This window comes from Thalia democratica, chromosome 3, assembly GCF_965202585.1.
Source record: "Thalia democratica chromosome 3, ktThaDemo2.hap1.1, whole genome shotgun sequence".
Taxonomy (NCBI): domain Eukaryota; kingdom Metazoa; phylum Chordata; class Thaliacea; order Salpida; family Salpidae; genus Thalia; species Thalia democratica.
In genome coordinates this window covers 80,207,030-80,214,200 of record NC_139167.1, presented here as the reverse complement: position 1 = coordinate 80,214,200, position 7,171 = coordinate 80,207,030, and the positions used below count along the sequence as shown (strand labels likewise).

General features: G+C 27.1%; 1 pseudogene; it reads left to right on the top strand.

The window, feature by feature from the left end:
• The first annotated feature begins 2,494 nt into the window (after nt 1-2,494).
• Nucleotides 2,495-5,583, top strand: LOC145832592 (dnaJ homolog subfamily A member 1-like; annotated as a pseudogene).
• The last annotated feature ends 1,588 nt before the right edge of the window (nt 5,584-7,171 follow it).

Genomic DNA, 7,171 nt, shown 5'->3' with positions numbered 1-7,171 from the left:
GTAAGTATTGGCAAGTTTGAAAAGAAAAGAAAAAAAATCCAAAAAAAAGTTTTACTTGTTCATTATCATTCAATTTTATAGCATAAAAATTTGCATAAATTTCAATGACTACAGTTGGTATGGTCTTTAGACAAAAATTACTTTTTTATTAAGTATATTGATGTAATTAGTTCTTTAAAAGTTTATAAAAAAATTACTTTGACTCATAGTTTCATTAGTATTTTGATACGTGTTAATATAGTTTGTAAAGTTAAACTTTAGTGTCCTAAAAAATGTTTACTCACATATTTATTGCAACTAACGGTTCTCTTTACTACTAGTTTGAAGTGTTGTTTTATAAATAAGTACTACACAAATCAACAAGCTTTATAAACTAGATTTAAATAACTAACGATGTAATTAATAGCTCTTAGCTTAAGTATTAAGTAAGATAACATTAAATTAAATTGTTAGTTTTATCACTTTTTTAAATGACAAACATAAAATAGTTTATGTATATAAAAAGATATAATTATACGTTAGTTGAACCAGATAAATAATACTGAAATAACCAAGATAAAAGGAAATAACTTTAGTTAAAATCTATATACAGCAACAAGTTCACACATATTAACTTTTGAAGAATGATAACATTTTAAAAATCATGATAGATTTTAGCTTAGTTTTTACGTAAGTTACATGATAAGTGAAATGTGCAGGTTTTTGTATATAGTTTAAACAGCACAGTATTATGAATTGATGATAGTTCATCTTTCTAAGTTTTCAACAGTTCATTGTGTTAAAACATTAAGAGTTTATTAAAAGACCCACTTAAATCTAAATAAGTGTCTAACTACTTTTGAATAACTTGAATTTATTACTGTTTTGAACAGATTATCTAAGTGAACAATACTACTCAAAAGTATTAAAAGTATACATTAGCAAGTTATTTGACTATACACAGTCAAGTCTTATAGATAAGTTTGTCAGTGCACACTTGAAAAAAAAAATTGTCAAGTTTTAAGAAGTATGTACACTTACTTATAAACTTGATGAAGTGTTTTTGTGTTTATGTCGAAACTTAATTGTTTTATTAGTATTAAACTGTTAAATTAAGAAATAATGCTAAACTTAAGTCATGTAAAAATAAGTTCTTGTACAAAATAACGACCAAATTGATAATAGTGAGTTGTGAAGTTAAGCTAAGCATTAATGTCTGCATAAATGTTTATTCACATACTTATTGCAACTATGTATACTAGAGTGAAGTATTGTTTTAATAATAAGTACACAAACCAATAAGTTTCTACAAAAAGTTATTGAGAAAAAACTTCACTAATTAATCACAAGCTTAATGTAATAGTATTAGCAACACGACTTAATTTTAGACTCTTGTAGAATACTTTTTGTTTAAGCAGTTAGTTAATGGTTAAAAATGTAAATCTTTGAACTAAAATGAAGGTTTAAAGCGGAAATTAGGAATATAGCAGTGGTATTTGTTATGAAGATGCTAGTGCCTGCTATGTGTTTCAATTTCTAACTCATATCATACAAAAGCATACAAGTTTCAAACGTGTTCAAAAACCAAATAGTTCAAACTCAAAGCTTTGAAGTTTCAAACTTCCATTTTGTCTATTTTTCATCATTTTTATAAAGTGTTTGGTGTTTTTTAAAGCAGAATTTTGTGCTGAAATCGATAGTAAAATCTATTCTAAAATAAAACAAAGTTTAAAAAAGTTATAGCCAAAAGTTTAAAACAAGCTTAAAATTTTCAAAGCGAGAGAAGAGAAACCACGTGATAAAATTAATTTTCCGGCTCAAATTTGCCATAAGAAAGTATCGTGAAATAAATCTTATTTTTTATCGTTTTGATAAATTTTTTGGTGTTTTTTAGCATAAAATTTTCCGCCAGAAACGACGGAAATGTTTATTTTTAATTATTGGCAAGTTTAAAATAAAAAGAAAAATCTTCCGAAAAAAAGTTATACTTGTTCATTATCATTCAATTTTATAGCATAAAAGTTTGCATAAATTTCAATGACTACAGTTGGTATGGTCTTTAGACAAAAATTACTTTTTTATAAAGTATATTGATGTATTTAAATCTTTAAAAGTTTATAAAACAAATTACTTTGACTAATAATTTCATTAGTATTTTGATACGTGTTGATATAGTTTGTCATTTATATAGCTAAATTTTAGTGTCCTAATAAATGTCTACTCACATATTTATTGTAACTAAAGGTTCTCTTTAATACTAGTTTGATGTGTTGTTTTATAAATAAGTTCTACACAAATCAACAAGCATTATAAACTGGATTTTACAAGTATCAATGTAATTAATAGCTCTTAGCTTAAGTATTAAGTAAGATAACATTAGACTAAATTGTTAGTTTTATCATTATGTTATTTAATAGATAGCATATTTATATCAAAAAAATGTGCTCAAAGCAATTTTAATGAATCTCGTTTATAATTTAATTTAAATATCAAGTATATTTTGTGATACTTGATTATGAAGTAACTCATAATTCGTTTAACTTGAGGTCTAAATGAAGCTTTATATTTTTAATGAATAGTATATTTTTATTAAAATAATGTGCTTTAAGCAGTTTGAATAAATATCGTTTGTAATTTAATTCAAATTTCAAGTATACTTTATCTTGAAGCTTGATTATTGAGCTTCCCGTAACTCGTTTAAGTTGAGGTTTTAATTAAACTTTATATTTATAATGATTAGTATATTTTTATTAAATCGGTGTAACTAGAACAGCAACTGATGCTGAATTGAACAAAGCTTACAGAAAAATGGCCATGAAATTTCATCCTGATAAGAACCCGGGAAATAATCAAGCTTCTTAGAAGGTATTCTATTGGTTCTACGTTGACAGTTCAATAACTTACTTTACTTGATTTAAAATATTTAGTATCACTAAAATTTGAATATAGTACTTTTTAGAAAAATAATGCATTTTTGACTATCTTTAGATTTGAATGCTGTTAAGTTTCCACTGTTAGAGTATAAAAATCTTACTTAAACATTATATAATTTATTTAAGTATTCGCTTTTCATTTCTAATAGAAATTTAACCTTTACATTTTTTACACAGTGCAATATAGAATAACTTTCATCTAGAAAACTAATATATAACGGTTCAGAAAATTTATTTTATATTAAATTTTTAAATTAAAATGCCATATCTTGTAATTTTAATCTCACAAACACTACAAACTTCAACAGTTAAAGGATATTTTCTTACTTAAATCTATTTTATACTTTAAGCAACTTGTCTCACAAACAAGTTTCGAACAGTTCAAGGAAATATCCTTTACTTATATCACATTACTTCTATATTTTCTTTTTCAAACAAACATACACAACAGTTCAAGGAAATATCTTACGCGTACGAGGTTTTGTCGGACGAGGAGAAGAGAGCAATATACGACGAGGGGGGCGAGCAAGCGCTGAAGAAAGGAGGCGGGAACCAACATCAGGAACCAACGGACTTTTTCGACTTGTTCGGTTTTGGTGGAAGTAAGTTATTGATTTTAATGCCGGAAAAACTTTAAAAAGAATATAAAAGTATTGAGAAAATTAAGCGATTCTGGTATCATTTTATACTTTAAAATGGCAAGTAGTTCTATGATAAATGTTTGTTTTCAAACGCAATTGTTTATAGATATCCTAGTAGTAAGTTATTTTAAAAGTACTTTGATTTTACAATATGATCAAGTTTCATAATCAAAAACTTTTGGTAGTTATGTAGTTATCGGTATTCATTTTAACTTTTGTTTTTTTTAAAGTGGGTGGGCAACGCGGACCGCCGAAGGTAGCGGACGTCATGCACGAGCTGAAGGTATCGTTGGAGCAAATGTACAGCGGCGCCACCAGACGACTGAAAATAAACAGGAAGGTTGTGTGCAAGCAGTGCAGCGGTAGAGGGGGTAGCAACGTTAGAAGTTGCAGGCACTGCGATGGTCAGGGTGTCAGGTTCATCTATCAGAATTTGGGAATGAACATGGTTCGACGGGTGAGTGTTTTAGTATTGTATTATGTATATATAATGTTTTTGTTTATAATCATTAGTACTTTATTGTATGATCTAAACAGTTTAAATATATGTCTGTTCAGAAATATTTTTTTTGTAAGAACACTGATGAAGTTTTTTGAATTATGAAGTACTAATGTAAACCTATATTTTAATATTGCTTGTTTTCAGGTACAACAAACATGTCATTTTTGCAACGGTGTAGGAAAGATTATCGTTAACAAATGCAAGAATTGTCATGGAAAAAGATTCTAACCCAACCTAAAATCATTGAAGTTCATATTGATAAAGGTTTTATTTTTTATTAAAACTTATATTTTTATTTATATCATTGTAGTTTGTTTTCAATCAAACAGTTTAAGTTTTCATTTAATTAGCTATGAGGAGATTTTTATTTATTATTTAGTTTTACAGTTTATTATCAACAAAACAACGTTTCACTTCTATAATGGGATGTTCTATTTGAATAAGGTTTGTATATTATTTACAACAACTGATGATTTTCTATATCCGAATATAGGAGTGAAACATTGTTTTGTTAATATTTATATTTCACACACGGTTTTTTTTCGAAAACATCTTTTGCTAAAATAAATAAATAAATGTGTCTTTTTTAATTATTGGTTACAATAAAAACATAAATAACTTGTATAAGATAATCAAACCATTTAATTACCAAAAATTATTCCGAGTTTTCACAATTTGAGCAGATTAAGTTCATAAAGTCTCATTAAATTCAACTGAATTCTCAAACAAACTTAGCGTACTTGTTTTAACAGTCTTTATTGTTTCATAAATAAACATTACATTATTGTATTTACACAGGAATGAAAACGGGACACACGGTCAAGTTCACGGGCGCGGGAGACGAGGAGCCCGGCAAGGTCGCAGATGACGTCATAATCGGGTTGAAGCAGAAGCCCCACGACGTTTACACGAGGAACAACATAGACCTGCACTTGCAAATTGATATTTCCTTAAGCGAGGCGCTCACCGGGTTCCAGCGCGTCATAAAGACTCTAGGTGGAAGAGAACTTCTCGTCACAAACGGACCTTGTATGCAGTTGTTTGTTTTTTCTAACTTAGTGGAAATTAATACTTTTAAGAAGTATAATATATTGTAAATTTTTAACATGATCTGAATAATGCTGTTGTTTATGACTTAAAATATTTCAGTTTACTAATGATAAAATGAAGAGAAAGAAAAAAAAACATAAAAATTAATTAGGCCAAAAGCTCTAACCAGCATTTAAGTTTAAGTTATTTAACACTCTTACCAATCTGAAAAAATGTAAAAATAATCACAGAATTAAGTGAATAAACTTTCATAGGTGACATCAAAGACGGCTGCATGGTGAAATACATAAACGAGGAGGGAATGCCGAAGCACAGAAACCCGCTGATAAACGGAAGGATGATTGTGAAGTTCGTTGTAGTTTTTCCACCAGGCGGGTTGAAGGATGAGAAAGTATTGAAGCAACTGGAAGAACTCCTCCCGCCCAAGAAGACTGTTGAGGTTGAAGATAATTACGAAGAAGTCACTTTGGAACCGTAAGTTGCTAATGTGAAACAATTACCATTTTAATTAATGTTTTTAGCTGATTTTAAAATATATTTCTTAACATTTTTTTATTTATTTAAAATTCATTATCTTGAAAACTTGGTCAACATATTTTTTTTATTAACTTTTTTAAAAAAAAGAATCTTCTTTAAAATCTCTAAAGAACATGATACATTAAAAGTTTGATTTTTCAAAATGGAAAATAACGTCAATCTAAAACATTAGTTTTTATTTCAGATGTAATATTCTACCATCTCGTGCAACTGATTCACAAAACGATGATTCGAACGAAACAGATCTAGAAAAGAGATTTTTCCGTAGATTTTTTAACTTGTAGTGGAAAAACTTAACAAGTTGTGTTGTGGTTAAAATGTAACTTTTATAGTTTAATTATTTTAGGAAATTTATTTAGTTGTCTTGCACTTGTCCTGGACATGACTTTAAACTGTATTCAACTGTATCCTGGTGTATGACTTGATGATTGAAAGGTTTTTTCGTACGCCAGGTCCTAGGACCAAATATTTGAGCGCTTTTTTTGTCGTTCAATAAACAATACATATTTGTTTACACTCTTAGTTAATAAACTTTAGTTAGTTAATAATCAAAGTGCTTTAAGAAAATATTTTTTAATGATTTTTAAGCTTAAACGGTTTTTCTTAAACGGTCTTAAATACATAGTATGTACTTATAAAACTTTTGTTTAGTTTATAAGTAATAATAAGTTAATTTATAATTTATTTTCAATTATAGAACCACTTTGCTAAGAATTTATGAAGTCCATACTGACTTGATATTTCTATTTATCGTTTCTGTAATGCTGAATTGTAAGCGTTTTTAATATCAATGTAAACTACTTGAATACAGTATATGCTTTTGAGATAAGGAACTATCCATGAATATAAGCATATTAATGATTGAATGTTTTACTAGCGGTTAGGGACAAAACCACCTTTATAGATATTTGAGCTCCCATCTTAAACTTTATATATGGTGATTTTAATCTTTTGAGTTATAAAAAAAGTAAACTTAAAAGAAAAGTCAACAACTATTACACTTAAAACATCATTTACTAATTTCAACAAAATATATAGGCACATAGTTATTGACAGTAGTTAGTGTTCAATGTACAAATATAATAAGACTTATATTTAAGCTTTGAAATTTTAATATTCAATTTAGCTTATTTTTCATCGTTTTAATATATTTTTTTGGGTTTTTTAGCATGAAATTTTGTGCAAGAAACGATGGACAAGTTTATTTTAAAGTATTGGTAAGTTTTAAAAAAAGTAAGAAAAAAATTCCAAAAAAATTATACTTGTTCATTATCATTCAATTTTGATGGTAAAAAATTTGCATATTTTTAATGATATTGTAATTTGCTATAGATCAAGTAATAGAAAGTTTTTCAACTTAAGTAGCTTTAAAAAGACCATTATATTTTATTTTCACAGTTTATTATAAACAAAACAATGTTTTAATCCTATATTAAGATACAAGAGATCTTCAGTTGTTAAAAATAAATCAAAACAATTTAAGAAAAAAAAAAGTTCAAGGTTTATATATAAAAAGTATAATAAGTAAA